This window comes from Crinia signifera, chromosome 2, assembly GCF_055691185.1.
Source record: "Crinia signifera chromosome 2, ASM5569118v1, whole genome shotgun sequence".
Lineage (NCBI taxonomy): Eukaryota > Metazoa > Chordata > Amphibia > Anura > Myobatrachidae > Crinia > Crinia signifera.
The window spans coordinates 306,811,865-306,832,013 of NC_139218.1; the positions used below are offsets into that span (position 1 = coordinate 306,811,865).

At 40.6% G+C, this 20,149-nt stretch overlaps 1 long non-coding RNA gene across 1 annotated transcript; it reads left to right on the top strand.

Annotated features, from left to right (window-relative positions):
* Window positions 1–1,429: 1,429 nt before the first annotated feature.
* LOC146059080 (uncharacterized) lies at window positions 1,430–3,049 on the top strand. The gene is made up of 3 exons (XR_014470145.1): window positions 1,430–1,468; window positions 2,514–2,626; window positions 2,915–3,049. It is a non-coding gene; the product is annotated as an uncharacterized LOC146059080 (long non-coding RNA).
* The last annotated feature ends 17,100 nt before the right edge of the window (window positions 3,050–20,149 follow it).

A 20,149-nucleotide genomic window follows, 5' to 3' on the forward strand; every position in this document is an offset into this window, starting at 1 on the left:
TCTGGGATGCAGAAATTAATGTGTACCCTCTACTCCACTCAGTCTGTGACCTCATGGTCCTTGGGGGTATCACAGCCCACTTTCTCTAAGCATTTTACTCAAGTGTTACTTGCTTTAAAGAAGTTGTGGCGGACATACATCAGATTCCCACGTTCTGAGTTGGAGTGGCAGGACCACAAGGTGGCTTTCTATAGACTCTCAGCATTCCCTCACGTGCTGGGAGCTATAGACTGCACACACATTGGGATTAGGGCACCGCACGTGCGGGGATACGTCTATGTCAATCGGCATGGGCGGCACTCTTTGAATGTTCAGGTGGTATGTGATGCTCATCTCAAAATCCTAAGTGTTGTAGCAGGCTTCCCTGGGAACTGCCATGACGCCTATATTCTGAGGCACTCAGCCCTCTGCAACCGATTCAACCAACAACAAATGCCAGAGGGCTGACTACTTGGTAAGTACATTTTTACATATTACCCTCTCTGTCCTTATTTGTACCTGCTCAAATGTGTGTGTTTCCAGTTTCACAAGCATATTGCTATTGTCCCAGTGTCTCCTGTTTGCACAATGCACATACCTTACCATATAAGGCAATAACTTCCTATCTGTGTTTTAGGTGACTCAGGATATGGGTGTGTTTCCTGGCTCATTACACCTTTGCGCTCCCCAGAGGGCCCTGCAAAGCACCGGTATAATTAATCCCATATTGCAGGGGTTCCCAAACTGTGTGCCGTGGCACCCTGGGGTGCCTTGGAGGACTTACAGGGGTGCCCTGGCTTGGTGGTCCAGGATCAATTCAAGTTATTTATGTCCAACATAATAGTCAAATTGTGCACAAACAGAAGTGAATCCTGTCCATTACCACATAACTGACCCTAAGGATGAGATGTAAACACAATATATTTAACTTAATATTTGTTTTTAACTTTCTCAATGAGAAACCTGTAGCCTAGGGGTGCCGCAAAATAATTCTGATGCTTCCGGGTGCCATGATTCCAAAAAGTTTGGGAACCCCTGCCATATTGCAACCCGCAATGTGGTGGAGCGTACATTTGGCGTATTGAAAAGTAGATTCCGGTGTTTGGACCGGTCATCGGGTACGCTAGTTTACCACCAAGCAAAAGTAGTGATGATCGTCCAGGCTTGCTGCATGTTACACAACATAGCCCTGTCCCAACATGCCTATGTGGAGGAGGAACATGCAGCAGTCATGCAGGAAGCCCAACCCACCACACCTCGGGTAGTGAGGGGTACGCAGAGGGGGAATCTGGTGCGTACACAAATCGTCAGGCGTTACTTTTCTGGTAAGCACATGTGGCCTGTATTCCAACATGTACCTTTGCTGTAAGTGTACTCATAAACAAATTATTTAGCAATACCATCAGTTTCCACCCACATTTAGCCTGATACACAGAGCCCAGCTGATGCAGCTGGTGGTGCTGACCTATCCCTTGCTGTAATCAACCTTGTAAGTAAATTTGTAACATGTATGAATTAAGTTTGCTCTAAAACATGGCTCACCTGGTGTTGTGGAACTACACGTGCCAGCATGCCCTGACACACTATAACCATTACAGTCCAAACAATGAGTGCCAGAGCTTGCTGGAATATGTAGTTCCACAACCTTTGACGGGCCAGAAGTTACCCAACAGTGCTTTTCAGCAATCCCATTGTCATATACCATTACACTATGTCATATTTCACACAACAATTGCTTTAAAAATAATACACAGACAAAATGGTATGCGTTTAGACATTTTTACTGCAGTATAGTATGTCATAAACAACCTGCATTTTTGTCAAACATTCGAACTGTCGAGGGATGTAACAAGATGTATTGCATATTAGATGTAAATTAAAAATGTATAAAAAATATGAATTATTTTCTCCCACCATCAGGCCACCCTAAACCACTTCTTGAAGCTGCACCCAGGCCACCCCGGGTCCTAATACTCCGACGGGGTGGGGAAGTGGGGGAGCCACTTACTGGGGTGCTAGATACACTACTCAGTGTAGATGCTGCTGCACCTATGACATTGCCTTCCATCTGCTGAAGTTGTGCCTGCATACCTATTATTCCTATTTTCACCAACCTTTTTCACAAATACCTATTAAGGCATTGGTCTGCACTGTGCACAATTGGCTAAGTGCAGCTATACTTTGCGCAAGGCTGCCAATATGGCTATTCTGTTCCCTTACAGCATAAGTAAGATCTGCAAAACGGGTGTCAATGCTATTAGCCATGCGCACATGAGTACCTAAACCAACCCGTACACTTCTTGAAATTTTTCTTAATTGAAGAAAAGTGTGACGCATGTACCCCTGGATGTTCCCTATTTGCAGGCTTTGGGAGGCCATACATTCTATTTGTTTCTCCTTGAAATTTACCAAGGAGTTAGCTACTTGTGCAGCAGAAGCTGCTGTATGGGGTGTGTTTGTGGGTGGGGGTGGGTTGGGAGACACCCCACTTGGGGGAAGATCACTCTGTGATGACGTCTGTATTTCCTCCTCAGCCGCAAAGGTCTCCACGGGTTCGAGAATGATGTCCATTTCGTCCAACATCATCATAGAGGATTCTGTTGGTTGTGTTCCTAGTTGTACAGTACCTGTGGATACAGATGAAGAGGTAAGTACTGATGCATATATAGGCCAGTCTCTCTTCAGTACTGTTTTTGAAAGGGCTTGAGATGCTGAACGCACATACCTAGGGGTATTATGTACTTACACATGTACCCCGATACTGCATGTAACATTGACATTAATAATAAGTGAGATGGCTAGGTCAGATTACATTCATTTCCGTTGCAATGTAGCAGCAGGAGATGAATGTAGTGTGAGATATTGTTGATGTGACATGGGTGTGTGTACTGTATGTGTAATGGCCTGTTTTTTGTTCATTTACCTGCTTCCACAGATTCTGCTCCAACGGGCCTTCTTTTCTTTGATGCGTGAGCACTTCGGGACGGACAATCTGTGAAAGGAAAGATGGGCAGCCATTATCTACCTTGCAATGGATAAGCATTTATGCCAAAAATGCATTGAAATTACATTACTGGACAATACTTTGACATATGTTTTTCACCTGAATTTTTTGTTAGATTATTATTAAACTATTTGACACATTACAACTGGTGGATAATCTGTGGTATGTAGGCATGGCAGCTAAACCACCAGTACACCAATGTTTTTTGGGCCACATACATGTTAAGCTGCTAGAAATAATGTTAAAGTGTTGATCAATATCAGCAGTTGTGGAACTACAAGGCCCAGCATTATGACCAATTTGAAAGTAGGAGCAGGCAATCTTTTGTGCTTGACCTTGCTGGGCTATGTAGTTCCACAGCAGCACTTTACTTAGCATAACAATACAAGTGAACATTACAGTTTGAAAACATTGCCATGTAAGTTTAAGATTGCATGTGGTCACACTTACCAGCTCTGGATGGCGTTAGCGGCCTATCGGTATCCGCGACGTGCATGCCAGGCAGGATCTCAGGGGGTATGATTCTTTTGAGCTTGACCTCATAGGACGTGTAGCAGACAGTGGTGGGGCTTCCTCTGCCAGTCTTGGTGGCCTCCTCCAACTCCATGGCCATTTTACTTTTGAGCTGTCTCTTGATGCCGTTGAACCTCTTCTTGACATTTCTGACCAGGCGCTTGTGCTGACTTACAGCATTCACCGCCTGGGTGATGTCCTTCCACATAGCCCTTTTCTGCTGTGCAGTGGTCTTGTGGTGACTTTTCCCCAGTAACCGGTCAAACACGGGTATGATAGCCCGGACAAGCGCAGCATTTTCCTCGTATGAGAATCTGACCTTTCGGCCACTTTTTGTGCGGCCAGCTTCTACCTCCTCCTCCTCATCATTTTCTACTCCAGCCATGTACCACTCCTACTACATGCCAGTGTCTTTCTCCTCCTCACCTCCATCTTCCTCCAACTCTGACATGTGGCCCTCCTGCAGCTGCTCTGGGGTATGGAATAGGTCCTGGGTATAGGATGGGGATGCCAGCGGATCCTCCACCTCCTCCTGCTGGGGCTGGTCTGCCAGGGCCTGGTCTGGGGCTGGCCTTGCTGTGGCCATGCTGCCTGCCACACTGCTGCCACTTCCTGTAATGGAGGACGACCTCAGCAGTCCTCTGCTGCCTCTCCCACTTGGCTGGCTGCTGCCACTGCTCCCTCTGCCACTTCTCCCTCTGCCACTGCTCCCTCTGCCACTGCTCACCCTGCCACTCCTCACTCTGCCACTCCTCACTCTGCCACCAACACCTCTTCCTCTGCTCACACTGCCACTGCTCCTCTCCATGCTCCTTACTTCCTATTAAAGAGTGAAATGGTGCAAGTGCCCCTTTATATAGGGGGTGTGATGCATAATGGAGGGGACAGAGGTGGGCCAATAGGTTAGGGGGTTCTTAGTCATGTGGAAACAGTCTTGTAAATCGCACTCCGGTTGGTCCAAAACTCGCACATGACCGGCGGAAGAAATCGCACTTTTGTGTGTCATAAAATCGCACCACTTCGCCGCAAATCGCACTACATCGCACTTTTCAGCCTCCAAATCGCATCCCATTAAATATGCGAATTATTACCAAAAAATGCGAATTAAAAAAGTGCGAAGAGCGGCGATGTGGTGCGAGATAAAAAAATGCGCATTTATCTCATCCCATAGAATGTCACCCAGTAGCTCAAAACATGTGGGACCTATCTTGCATTTGAGCGCCAAGTATAAAAATTATGTGCTACAGTATTTGTGGGTGTATTTGTAGTTTTGTGATTGATAAATATATTGTGTATGTGGTTTTAAAAAAATGTAGTATAAAAAACAAACGAATGTGTTTGCTATTTGGCCTTTAATCATTTTGCCAACTTGAATAGATTTACAAAACCACACTATAATACATTTTGCCCATAAAGTATTATGTTTATTTAATTGTTTCTATTTAGTTTTGTCTCTAATATGCAGGTAATAAGTTTACTTATAATCCCTACCTTAATTAAACTGGGAATGTATTATGGATTTTCTAACAGTTTCATTATTGCTATTATATTCAATTATAATGAAAATAATGAATATTATCACTAGATTGTATATCAATCCTGGGATTTCAAACTCATCCCTAATGGAGCCCATAAACGGGCCGTTGTGTACGGCTCCGTTCTGTACTATGCAATGCGCGCTCCCGCGCATCATCACATAGTACTGTACAAAAAGTATGTGATGCACATACTTTTTGTACTAGCTACACATCGAATCGGATCGCAGTGCATGCACACTGCATGCACTAGGGGTGCGATCCGATCCGATGTGTACTATTTACTGTAAGTCCCAAACGGATCCGTTAAAGGGACCGTGTATGGGCTGCTTAATTGTTTTATGTGAAATCAATAATAATTAAGCATTGCATATGTACTTGTTTATTTATTTATTATTATTATTTTTAATTTTATTGTGCAAGCCAATTTACTGAAAAGAGAAGAACATCATGGGAAGCCATTTAAAATAGTTACAGGGAGGATTGATTTTTCTTAAATAAATATATTTTCATATTTTTTTTTTTTTACTTTTCATAATTTTTGTATAAACTAAAATGATTAAAAAATAAAATCATAAAGGTATTTAATTTGTGCCAAATCTTACATGTTTCTTTTTTCTGGGAATTATAGATTTAAGTAAATTGTGTGATTATTATTCATACTAATGATAATACAGTTACAGTTGTGTGTAATGAAGTACCAGGAGTTTCGCTGTACCAGAAATAAGTTGCATGTATTAGTTCAGTTGATAAAATCACTACAGCACTTAAGAGCTGAGTAACAATAAATTCACTTTGATGTAGCATGCCATTCAATTTTCTTTTGATGAGCAGCAAAGTAGAAAATGCAAAGTGTTTCGTAGATTACATAAAATGTAACTAAATAAATCATGTTTTGAGGTTCTATTTTCATACAGGTATATTAACTTTTGAGTACTTCTGGGAAACATTTCTCATTGATCGCCCATATTAAACTATCTTCTGGTGCAGCATGATATCTCAGATCAGTAATTTTCAGTTTGTGCTGTGAGTGAAATATTTTTGACCTCAGAGGCTAGTATTCAGTCTATGACTATTTATCAAAAGAGAAAAGCTTTCTCATTCTATTTTATCTGCATCTATCTGGATATATTAGATAGAAAAGAAAAACTAAGGGAAAAAAGAAAACTTTTCCCAGGATTGTATTCAGCAAGTACTATACAGTAGATGACATTTGAAGCACAGAAATATTTCACATCTTTTCAGTTACTATATAAAGTGTGTAGTGCTGGATTTTGGATTTGCTGTGCAAGTAAGTGCATAAAACCCATATGTCTACTGTTAAGTGTTAGCTCTTTGAGGCTGTGTGAGCTCTTCGAGGTCAGCAAAAGATTACATAACTGACTGTGAACTGAGGTAAAACCCTGTCATATTATATAATACTGTATATTGTATTTAATACATACTTGCTTACTTTTGAAAACTAGTTTCAGGGAGATTATAGTTAGTAATAGAATTTTTCACAGCGCCCCATTGAGGGGGCGTGTCATACTCCACCCAAAGGGCGTCTCTAGTTCCATATATGGAGAGATTGTGAAAAGAGATTGTGAATGTGGCACGTAGAGGCGTGGGTGTGTACTGCTAAATCTGAGAGGAATCTTTTAAAATTACTTATATCTAAATGTAGATGAGCCCCAAAGCAGTTAGTAAGAGCTACTATACTTCGTAAAGTGCTGGAAAATGGCGCTGATGATTCAATGTAAATATATCTATCTCTTATTCCCTTTTCCCAAAAAATGTAACAGTGTAATGTGGGCTAGGTGAAATGAGGGAGATTGCTAGACTAATGAGGAAGAGAGGGAGACTGCTGCTATTTCAGGGGGTCTCCAGCAGAATGCAGGAGGGTAGGCAGCTATGATTTAATTTAAACAGGTCTCACATTAAATACATTTTAGTTAAAAAAATGTCTGTTACTGTATATCCAGGACCAACTGGAAAAGTACTGCTGGAGGTAAAAAAGTGGGGTGTGCATTCCCTCAAAATCTAATACTGTACAGTCAATTGTCAGAATTATTTTAAATGGGTGTATTTATACATCAATTGAATTATTTTTAGACAAATGGAAATATATCTAAATTCATGCTGCGCTTCCAATGCTAAACACATAAAAAACTATAATTTTTTTATATTCATTTTAAAATGTTAGTACAGTAAATTTGTGTTTTAGCTCTGAAAACACATCATTGATTTACAGTAGATAGATTTGCATCCATTTGAAATCAATACAAATTTACCTGTAGTAAATATACTCCAGGATAAGTATTTAAGATTTATTAAAATACATAAGTAGGCAAACTATATAACCTAGAGGGAAACTAGTGGCTGTCACTAATATCCCTTTCACACCGCACAAATAACTCAGGTCTGACCCAGGTTCACTGTGTGGTGTGAAAGGGTTTTTTGAAAAATCTTGGGTCCAGCAGCCCAGCATTACGATAAAAAAGATAAAGATAAAAAGAGGGTTTTACCTGGTCAGACCTGGGTTGCCTTTCAGTGTGAATGGGTAACCTGGATGGAGTGACCCAAGTCTGGTTCACTTCTACAGAGGAGGCAGGAGCGTTACCTTAGTGCTGAGTCTTCCCCAGCCCCAACATGATGCTTGGCTCTGCCCGACCACTGGATGATGTCAGTGCACCAGCTGTGAGCCACAGTTAGTGCAAATACCAGATCGCTTCCGGGATGGATCCATGTCAAAATCCGGGTGCGATTCGGGATTTGTGATGTGAAAGCGGTATTAGCTGCTGTTCGGGCAGATGTAGATGGGCACTACCTATTAGTATCCCTGAAAATCTACAATAACCCTTATGTGCTGTATTCTATAAATGCTCAAATGTCTACTCCAAACTTTTCTTAAAAAATATTATTAAGCTCTTCCTCCCACATGCAGCATCCCCCATGGTTCTATGTGGTGACTTCAACCTGATCACTCATCCCACCTTGGACAGGTCTTCAACCTCTAGACAACCCAGACACAACCCCAAAATTGGCATACCTATTATACTTAAATCTGTCCATCTAGTTGATGTTTGGAGAGCTCTACACCCCACCCAATAGGAATATACCTGCTTATCAGAAGCCCATCGTACATTGTCAAGTATTGACTTTATGTGTGTATCCGTAAGCCTCTTCCCTACTGTATGTCATGGAGGCAGAGATCCAACCCATCATTTTGTCAGATCAAATTGTAATTAGAGATTTCTTTCAAAACTCTCAAAGCATGGCACTATCCTGCCCATTTAACCGAATCCGCCCAACTCCTTCAATGTCTTGAGATAGCCTGGTCAGCCTTTCATACCAATAATAAGGATACCTTATCAATATCCCTCCCATTTATTGGATGGCTGCTTAATCAGTCCTTAGAGGCACCATCATGACCTATAAATCACACCTGAGAAAAAAAGAACTGTACTTGCACTACAAGAATCCCTAACAGACTCGTACTCTACCTATATCTCCAACCCCACTCTCACTAACATAACTACATACCTCCATGCAAAGTCACGTTTAGATGATGCATTACAGACCATGACTGATACACTTTAATTGAATTTAAACTATGGATACCACAAATTCGGGAATAAAACCAGGAAACGGCTCTCAAACATATTGAGATCCACCAGACCTGCTATGATGGTTAACATCTTGCTCCTACCCCCTCACACTTTAACTCTGCCATAAATAAAGTTCTACCTAAGGTAGGTAGAAATCTCCCTACACCTGGATCATATTGCCCAATTTCCCTCCTTAATTCTGAATACAAAATTCCTACCAAATTCCTAGCCGATAGACTTAACCCTGCCCTTCCCAATATCATACCCCTGGGTCAAACCGCTTTTATCACTGGAGGACACTCTGTACAAAATGTTAGGAAAGTCCTAGCAACCACCCAATCATTCTATGCTAATGAAAGCTCAGACACCCAATATTATTCTGGCGATAGATGCAGAGAAAGCCTTTGATCTGGTCTTAAACTATTCGATTCCATGATCAAATTTAGCATCCACCTATATTTGTTTCTTTTATTCAAATATACACCTCCCCTCCCTCGTATATTGCTTGTAATGGCTTCCTCTCACCTCCCTTCCCTATACAACGAGGAACATGACAGGGATGTCCCCAATCTCCCCTCCTCTTTGCGATCCCTATAGAGCCCCTAACCATAGCACTTAGAACATCCTCTGCTTTTACTGATATCCACATCAGACATATTGTACTCAAACTAGCTTTATTCACGGATGACATGATCTTGTTTATAGAAAATGGGTTTTTGATACTAAGACCAAGGCGCTCCCTTTCTAGGACAAAAAAACTTCACTAGGAATTATAATAAAAGAAAGACCAGTTATACTCTCCTTGTTTGGGTTTGTCGTCTTTTTCTACCTTTTTCCTCCAACCTCAGGATTTTTGTTAGAGAGGTCACGGTTAGAATATGTGAACAAAACACAGAGGTAGGTATGCAATGGGTGAGTCTGTACTAAAACAATTTTTTTCCAAAATTATTGGCAATGTATTCTCATTAGAGGTGAGATGCGTACCAAGACTCACATGAGTGATGGTATGATTACACTTATCAAGGTTTCTTTTATCAGAATAAACAATGGCGTACCAGTACTCACGAAATATAATGTAATGATACTCCCATCAAGGTTTCTTTAGATTTCTTAGTAGAATTCGTTTATTTAACATATGGTAACAAAGAAGTAATAAAATATGTAAAATATATGAAACCAGTGATAGCTCTGAACAGGTATGAGAGATGTAACAGCGTTACCTTGAGAGACCAAAGATCCGGATCTGGAATCCCCGGGCACACTGAACTTCTACTCACCCACAGAGTCTTCAGCTAGTTTGTATGTCACAACTGAGTATAGTCATCAACATGTTTCGAGATGTATCTATCTCTTCCTCTGGATGCATACTCAGTTGCACAGGATCTTGTTATATAGCCATCCTAATCCCGCCTCCTGATTTCCGGTTTCCGAAACCGGAAGTGATGGTTCCGTTTTCTGCAAATCTTCCCCGTTCGTTTTTAAAGCGTTTCCCTCCGTTTGTGGAGCCAGGCTGGGGAGTCATCTTGTTGCGCAGTTGCTTTCACTCCTAGTTTCCTGTCCAAAGTTTGTAATCTGAAGTTATATTACGTTATTCCTCCGTGTAGTTCCGCGATTTCCGGAAGTGACATCACTTCCGGTCGCGGCATTTGGTGTTTGCACGTGGCGCTGGAGTTCCCGCTTATTTCGGGCTGTCTTCTCTCTATTGGATTAGAGGGATATTGTCATTTTGATAAAGAATAAGGGGACGATGTGTCATAAATTAAAGGGACAGTTACATTTATAAAACGGATAAGAAAAACGAGTAAGAGATGGATAAAAAAGACGGAAATTGATGTTCCTTGGATTAAAATGTTAATCTTTAAAACAATCATAGACTTTTTATAAAACAATGTAAAACTATTTAAAAAACTCTAAGATAGTTGTTTTCTCCTATTTTCAATGACTTAATTATTGGAGGACTCCTAAGATGAGAATTTAATATATAAAAGATATATAAAAATCCCAAAAAAATATAGAAAGCTAGAAAAATAGAAAAATGAACAATAAAAGATTCGATGGTGCTGAATAACTTGGAGACTACTGAGATGTTCATAAGAACCATTTAAGTTCAAAGTCTTGGTTCAGTCCAGTGGGGTTGAGGGTCTTGAACTTATGAATCATCTTCATTTCAGTTTTTGCTAAATTTCTTTCTATGTTCCTGTCCCTCCAATTATTGGTAATTTTCTTCAGACCTATGAATCTTCTAATTTGATTAATATTGCAGTTGTGTTGATTTTTAAAATGGTTAGAAAGATGGTGAATTGGAAGACCTTTTTTTATATTCCGTAGATGTTCTGATAATCTTATTTTCAGAGTTCTCGATGTTCTTCCTATGTAGTGTAAACCACAGTTGCATTCAACCGCATAGATCACAAGTAATAAAATCTGTGATTTTCATTTTTATTGAGCTTAAAAAAGAGAAAGAGAAAGATGAAGAACAACAACACCCCGAAAAAAAGTCTCTAGATAGATATCAGAATGAGAGAAATGGATATGACTATCCAGTTACATTTAAATATAATTCTGACTACACCAATCACCCTCAATATAAGCCCTTTTGGAGAAGACATCAAGATCCAAGTTACCAACACCATCGGGAATTCGTACCAAGGAGAAGAGTCCCTCAGAATTTTTATTATCGCCCTAATTATATACAACCAAGGGGATATCAATCTCCCAGAAATTTTCAAAAAAGGAATTACAACAACGATAGAGGAATACAATCAAGAAAACATCAAAACTGGAGACAGAATCGAGCTGAGGAGACTCCAGAATTCCACCAAAAAAGGCAAGCTAAGGAGTATAAGAGAAGATACCGTCCGACTTCACCGGAAGATAGAAGAAGAATGAGAGACCGAAATCAACACCATACACCAGAAAGAAGGAGACGGGAGAGGAGCCCCTCACCAAAAAGACACTACATTCACCATAGAAAACAAGAAGACAAATCATCTAGAAGAAGAGAAGAAGGAACATTGAAAAAAGATACTCCTAAGAAAAGAACCCATAAAGAGAAATATCACTACAAAGAACAAACACTCAATAAAGATACCAAAAGGATTGAAGACAGGAGAATAGATCCGAAATTTCCCGACATGAGATCTCCAGTCACAAGAAGAAGATATACCTGTGAATCACCAGTAGAAGTGGAAACACCCTGTGCGACAACTAGCTATCAAACCAACTTTCCTTTTTTAGAACAAAGGAACGGGGATCCAAGGATGGAAAAAGAAAGGAGAAAAGGAAGAAGGGAAGCAAGAATAATACCACATCGACAATGAATACCATCAAAAAAACCATGAAATCAAGGGGGAAAAGAGGAGGAAAACTATCTAAAAAGAACTATATGAAAAGAAAAAGAATTAAGAAAAGGCTTCCGAAAATAGGGGAAACCACACAACCCAATATCATATTCAATTTAAGTAATCGACCTCTGACGGAGATTGAGGAGAAAGTTCTATCAAAAGGATTAAAATACGCACCAACATCCACGTCAGATCCCTTCGATAAATACGTCGATGTTCAGAAGTTTATCAGACAGATTACACTCAAAAAATTTTTTTCTTTGAAAGAAAAGAAAGAGGGAAATGAGAGTACAATAGAACAAACCACTGAAGAACCACCAGGAGAACAACCGGAAGAACAATCAGAAGAACAATTGACGTCTAGAAAACTGAAGAAAAAATCAAAGTTTTATCCTACTTATATCAAGGGACCATATATAGAGACTTTCAACAAAATCGTAACCTATGAGATAGAAAAACTCAATGAAATAAAAGATAAGAAGAAAAGAAATCATAACTTGACAAATAAAGAAAAAACAGCTTTAAAAGAACTGGGCAAAACGGGGGAGAGGCGGAGCCACGGCGGCGTGCATGTGAGGTGAGGAGAGTCTTCAGCTCCCCAGCGTCTCTCCCTTAACCTCCGTCCCCCGATCCACAAACCCCCTCCTATGGAAATAACTAACCGCTAGAAGAGGGAGACAAACCCGCGTTGTGAGAGCTCAGAGGTGCTGAGATTGAGAGCTGCCAGGCGTCTCCTTGTGTGCCCCGGCCGGTGGTGTGCCTGCGGGAATCCGTGCAGTGGACGGGTGACGTCAGATCCGGCTGAGCTCGCTGACACTCGCTGACTACGCCGAGAGCGGGAGCCTCTGACTGACGGGTGTGCTGTCGCGTGTGGGACCCCGGTGATTCTCCTGTCTGAGAGGGCGGCTGGAACAGTAAAGGTAGACACGGCCAGAGAACGGCGCGACGATACTCCGTTTGATAACCTCTGACTGCATCAGCCACTCTGCTATACACCCAGCACGTGGACGCTGTATTTTGGAGCACATGTAACTGAGTGAGTGTCCCCAGGAGCCGGCGGCAGGACCGAGTCTAAAAGGCATGGAACCTCTCCCTTGGGACAAGGTAGTAGAGGCATTGTCGTGATATATAATAAGGATCTGTTTGTTGAACTGAAGCCCGCTGAAACCTGCTGTGGGTAAGATTGCCCTTTGCTTTATTTTTTTTTCATGGGATACATATGACAGTGCAAAACGCTGTGCAAACAACAGAATATACTGAGCAGTGGCTTATTATACAGTGTCGGACAATTCAGGGATAGGGACACTGTGTTAAAGACAGTAAATTAAATTACATAAAAACCTAAGCCACGTGGAAAGGGGTGAATAAACCTGGTATAAACACAGTATACTACCCAAAATGGGGAAAACATCTACTGCAGCAGCGCGGTTAGAAAAATACGCGCGAACCCAGAATACAAGCAATTCTATCCCAAGTACCCCACAGTCTACCCCTGTGAAGGCAGGTGGGTCTCAGCCACAGAATGAAGTAACATTACAGCAGGTGCTAGAAGCAGTCAGTACATGTGAAAGCCGCCTATCAGGCCAAATTGATAAATTACAATCAGATATCACTTTGCTGAGGGACGATGCCCAAAAAATAAGGGATCGAGTACTGGAGGTGGAGAATCGAATCTCTTGCTTAGAAGATAACATGGTACCAATGCAGAAACAGCTAAAAAGTACGACCAGTAAAGTGGTTGAATTGCAGAATAAAGTCACTGACATGGAAGGCAGACTACGCAGGTGTAACCTGCGAGTTATCGGCCTAGAGGAGCGAGCAGAGGGAAAATCCCCCGAAAAATTTATGGAAGAATTGATACTGCAGGTGTTCGGGAAGGAGTCCCTAACTCCATTTTTCGCTGTGGAACGTGCCCATCGAGTACCTTCTAAACCCCCCATCCCAGGTGGCCCGCCCCGTACCATGCTGTTAAAGCTTTTGCATTTCCAAGATCGGGACAATTTATTAAGGTTGGCCAGATACAGTGAGAAAATGTGCTATAATGGACAAAAAATATCATTCTTTCCAGACCTCCCATATACGATCCAAAAGGAGAGATCGCGATTTAAGGAAGTGAAGAGCAGGCTCAGAGACTTGAACTTAAAATATTTTATGCTCTACCCAGCTAAACTCCGAGTGTTACATAATGACGAGTCTAAAGTCTTCCTCTCACCTGAGGATGCAGCAGACTGGCTGAATAAAACCCATCCGGGCCGTACTCAGCTGTTGGCCAGTGGAGACTCAGCACTATAAACTGGACAGTAGATATTATACAAATAATGAAGTCTGAGGTTTAAATATATAGAAATATTTATAAAAAAAAGAAATCTACCTAAACTACGGTTCAGTGAGAGGGGGGGGGGGGGGGGGGAGGGGTGGGGGGAGGATAAACACAGCGTACATTGGGGGTATAAAAAGTTGTAAATATAAATATCCGTAAAAAAAATATAATGCCCTCAAGAATGGAAAGGCTGGGGAGCTGAGCATGCCTTAAAATAGGGGAAAACCTTAGTGGCAGAGTGTAAGTGCCTCCAAAGGGTGTCACGGTGTAAGTAAGTGTAGATTAGTGAGAAAGGGGGTCATAATAGGTATGCCTAAAGGGATAGGTTATACAGGGAGGGGGGAGGAAGGGGGGGTAAGTGTTTGTGTTGTATGTGATGTAAAGTTTGTTATGTGTATAGCCTGCAACTCGGGGTTGAAAAGAGAACGGACATCCGGGGTGATGTGCTGTTGTGATGGGGTGCATAAGGGGGAGAAAACTGGCAATGGTTAGAGTGTTAACATGGAACGTCAGGGGGATAAATGAAAAAATCAAGAGGTCACTTGTGCTGAAACAATGTAAAACAATAGCAGCAGATATAATATGTCTTCAAGAGACCCATTTATTTGGGGATAAAACCCTGGCGTTAAGAAGACCATGGATAGATAAATCGTACCATTCCCAGTTTTCTCCTGCATCCAGAGGGGTATCGGTGATAGTAAAGAAAAATATTGGATTTGAATGTATAACCAGTAAAATTGACCCACAGGGGAGATATGTTTTTTTGGATGCAAATATTGAAATGTGTAGAATTTGTATAATAGCGTTGTATATACCTCCGCCATTTTCTTATGATATACTTAGGAAAGCAGTAGAATTTGCTGCAGAGAGACCCACAGCACAAATTATATGTCTTGGGGACTATAACGCAGTTATGAATCCAGATATAGATAGACTGCAGATGAAAATGGTAAAGGTTGTGAAAAATAAAGGATTGGCCGAATTCATTCATCAGGCAGGATGGAGGGACGTCTGGAGAGAGAGACATCCTAGTGTCCGGCAATATTCCTGTTATTCTGTGCCACATGATTCTTTTTCAAGGATCGATATGATCCTAGTATCACCTGCACTGACCAACTATGTTGCGCTTATAGAATATAAAGCACGAGGTATATCAGACCACTCGCCTGTAATAATGCAATTAGATCTGAATTTGGATAGGGGTTTTTCGTACTGGCGGTTTCATCCCAGTTGGCTGACTAGATTTAACAGTGATGAATTAATGGCAGGGGAAGTTGAGGGGTATTTTGCACAAAACAATACTACTGCCAGCAATACAATCGTATGGGAGACATTTAAAGCCTTCTTAAGAGGAATACTAATGAAGGGAATTGCTGTGGGAAAGAAAAAAGACAGGGAGGTGGCCAATGCATTGGAGGTGGAGGTGGTCAAGTCGGAAAATCAATACTTGCATGATAAAAACGAAACCTCTAAAGAAATATGGTTAAAAGAACAGCAGAAATGGCTAGAACACCTCCAGGTAATGGCCACCTTCCGAATATTAAAAAGTTCTCATCAACTTTATTTAAATAGTGATAAGGCAGGTAAATACCTATCATATATGGCTAAAACTAATGCGCCCTCTACTATAATAACTGGGATCTATTCAGATAGTGGCCAGATAGTAACTTCAACTCCAGAGATAGCAGATGTGTTTGTTAAATATTTCAAGGATGTATACAGATCCAGATTGGATATAGGGATGGAAGAGCTTGAAAAATTTTTAAGTCACCCTAGGCTCCCATCTCTGCCAGAGGAGAGTAGACAGATGCTGGAGGAACCCTTCTCTGTTGAAGAAGTGGAAGAAGCCATTAGACTTATGCCACAGGGTAAGGCACCAGGGGTGGATGGCTTGCCGAGTGAGATATATAAATTCTTGGGGAAGAATATGGCCCAACATATATGGAACTCATTTAGGGGGATGGAACTGGATGGCAAACTATCCCAGTCAATGACGGAAGCGGTGATTAACGTCATCCCAAAAACAGGGAAAAACCCTTTAATGGTAGATTCATACAGGCCGATTTCTCTGATCTCTGCCGATGCGAAGATCTATGCGAAGATTATGGCAATGAGGCTGAGTAGGGTAATCCATCATATGGTGCATCCGGATCAAACCGGTTTCATTTGCGGTAAATCAACTGCCATTAATCTTCGCAGGGTCTTTTCGTACTTGCAGTGGGCAGGAGTTACGGATAAAGGTGTTGGAGTAGCGTCATTTGACGCTAATAAGGCGTTCGATTCAGTAGAGTGGCCCTTCCTACGGCAGGTGTTAAAGAGTTTTGGTTTCGGACCCTGTTTTATTAAGAGAGTATTTTTGTTATATCAAACACCGAAGGCAAGGGTACTGGTTAACGGCTATGTGTCAGAAACATTTAATCTATATAGGGGAACCAGGCAGGGGTGTCCGCTGTCACCGCAATTATTTGCGCTGGCAATCGAGCCCCTTGCCTGTAAATTGAGAAGCACACTGGAGACCCGGGGAGGTCCAGATGCGTATAATATCATTTCATTATATGCTGATGACCTATTGATTGGGCTCTCAGAGTACCAAAGAGACTTGGACAAAGTGCTTGAAGTTATACAAGAATATGGGAGGTATTCCGGGTTAACAACTAATCTGAGTAAATCGCAGTTACTTATCACTGGAGGACAAGGAAACTCGTTGACCCCCTTGTCCCATCACCCTCCAAGGGTGAACCAGTTTAAATATCTGGGAATCTATGTTGCAGTTGAAATGGGAGCATATGTGCGGAATAATCTAGACCCAATAATTAGTGAAATGAAAAATAAATTTAGGAGTTGGGCAAGACTCCCCCTTACTATAAGTGGGCGTATTAATCTGGTCAAGATGGTCATCTTGCCTAAGGTATTGTACGTATTACAGCAAGCCCCGATATTCATTGATGATGCTGTATTTAAGAAGATGCATGGGATTATATCTTCCTTTGTATGGGCAAATAAAAAACCAAGGGTTAGGATGGCCATATTGACTAGGTCTCGGGAAAAGGGGGGACTTTCGATGCCCAATTTCAAATTATATTACTATGCCACACAATTAACACACATAAAAGGATGGATGAACGGGCAGGAACACTCTGCTGAGTTGCTCAAGCTACTGGCATTAACGGCCCCTAGGCACACGCCATTGCAGGTGTTACTTACAAAAGCAAGAATTAAAATTCAGGTCCCCTTAATAGTACAGGCTAGGAAAGTGTGGCAGCGGGTCAGTAAGAATCAGAGTGTAAGTGATACTGACCCTGATACATTCCTGTTTTCTTTAAATGGCACAGAAATAATTAGAGATCAGCAAGTTGCACGAATATGGAATCAATATGGAATAACGTCCATTGGCCAAGTTTATAGTAATAGCCACATGAAGTCCTTTACGCAGATGCAGGATGAGTTTGGACTCCCAAAACAAATGTTTTTTAGATTCTTACAAATGCGGAGTGCGCTCTCACTGCAGAATGGGCGAAATGGTATTAGCTTAAAGGAATCCCCAGTTAAATTGTTTATAAATAAGCTAGAAAAGGATAAAATAACTTCAAGATGCTATCAATTCTTGTTGGAAAATACACATGATGAAGACCTAGCTGCACTTAGGGCAAAATGGGATACCGAGATTTTAGGGATTAATGAAGAAACATGGAGAACTGCACTTAAATCTATTTCAACTGCAACTAATTCCACTAGAGCCCAACAAATTCAATTTAATATATTGCACAGAACGTATATGACTCCAGAAAAAATTAGTAAATTTGCGTCCAATTATACTGATAAATGTCCCAAATGTGATGAATTGCAATGTGGTTTTTTTCATTTGATTTGGGATTGTAGAATAGTACGGAAATATTGGCAAGAGATAGAACAAATAATGTCACAATGTGGCATTTCATTGCAAAATGCCTCTCCCCTGGCATATATACTGGGGGTCTAGCAAAATGATAAACTAACGTCTGGTAAAAGGCAATTGGCCATAAATTTATGTACAACTGCTAAAGTAATTATTGCACGCTCCTGGATGGCTAAGACTGGTCCTGAAATTAGAGCATGGATCAATTTGGTGAATCAAATTAGTGAACATGAGAGATATATAAGCTATACACGTAAAACTACAAATAAGTTCTTTGAAACATGGGAGGGTTGGTTCAAGACTAAATTTTATAAAAAATAGTAAATGCCCAATAGGGCTCTTACACACGGAAACTCTAAAAGTTTGGTATGGAATAAGATACTAGAAGTACACTATTATAATTTAAAAAAAAAAAAATATATATATATATATAATACATTGCACAAAATAAATATGCACTTTAGCACCTCACAATTAATAGAGGTGGGGGAGGGAGGGGGGGGGGTGGGGGGAGGGGGGAAATCCCAATATACACATTAGAAGTGGGTTCACCTTTTGATAAAACACGCTCTTATTGGTAAAAAAAAAAAAAAAAATTATAAAAAAAATACAAGGTCAAGATGTTTCAGGGTATCTTAATAACGGATTGGAATGCAAGGAGTGGCTGCATGGGTCTGTAAAATTTCGGTATAGTAAGAACTAAAGCTCTCATCTTACAAAGTTGCAACATAAAACACAAACAGTCATCCAACGTAAGGTATTAAAATAAAATAAAGATAGGTCTCTTAGCGAAGATAGAAATATGAGTCCCCATTAAAAACAGTAGTGGCAAGTCTCCCAGATACGGATGTTCTTATTTTAAATATCCTGTTTAAAGCATGTACCTAAAATTACACTCTCGGAGGAAGGCAGGTTATGTGTTAGTATTGTTAAATGTATGTTAGTATCATGTAAGAAGCAAGTAAAATGATGAAACAGTCTGTATTGATGACATGGCATAATTTTTATTTGTATTGAAATGCTTGCTTTTTGTTTTGTTATCTATGAATTGTAAAGGGGGGAAAATTTTTTTATTTTTAATAAAGACTATATTAAAAAAAAAAAAAAAAAGATCTTATTTGCAAAATACCCCATGACTGTTTTGGACATTGTTCACTGTTAATAAATAATTACATGGTTTACCCTAAAATAAAAAAAAAAAAAAAAAAAAAAAAAAAAAAAGAACTGGGCAAAGATAAATCTATAGTGATTAAACCTTGCGATAAAGGTGGGGGAATTGCAATCCTAAACAAGGATCAATATATTGAAGAAATCAATAGACAACTGGAAGACAAGGAAACATATCAAAAATTAAATCAAGACCCCAGCAATAGGATAAAAGAGGATTTCAATAAACTGATCACCGAACATTTGGAGAAAGGCGGGATAAACAAAAAAGAGTACGAGTTTATCAATACAGAAGAAATAATGACGCCTACAATATACATACTACCAAAACTACACAAAAATAAAAATAACCCTCCAGGTCGTCCAATTATAGCCGGCACAAATTCACTTACATCCAATTTATCAGCTCTAATCGACTCATACCTACAGCCTTTGGTTCAGCAAACAAAATCATATACCAAGGATACAGGAGATATTCTAAGGCTATTGGCACCAGAAACTTGGAATGAAAATAAGTCACTAGCAACAGGAGACGTAACATCCCTCTACACGTGCATCTCACATGAGGATGGATTGCAGGCAACAAGTTTTTTTCTTGAAAGATCTAACTACTCGGAAACCCGGAAGGACTTCATTTTGGAATCAATTTCATTCATACTTCACAATAATTTCTTTTATTTTGAGGGGAAATACTATTTACAACGAAGAGGGACGGCTATGGGCACAAAATTTGCCCCAAGCTATGCTAACCTCTTCATGGCCCGCTGGGAGGAAGATTCCATCTACAGGAGCATAGCTTGGG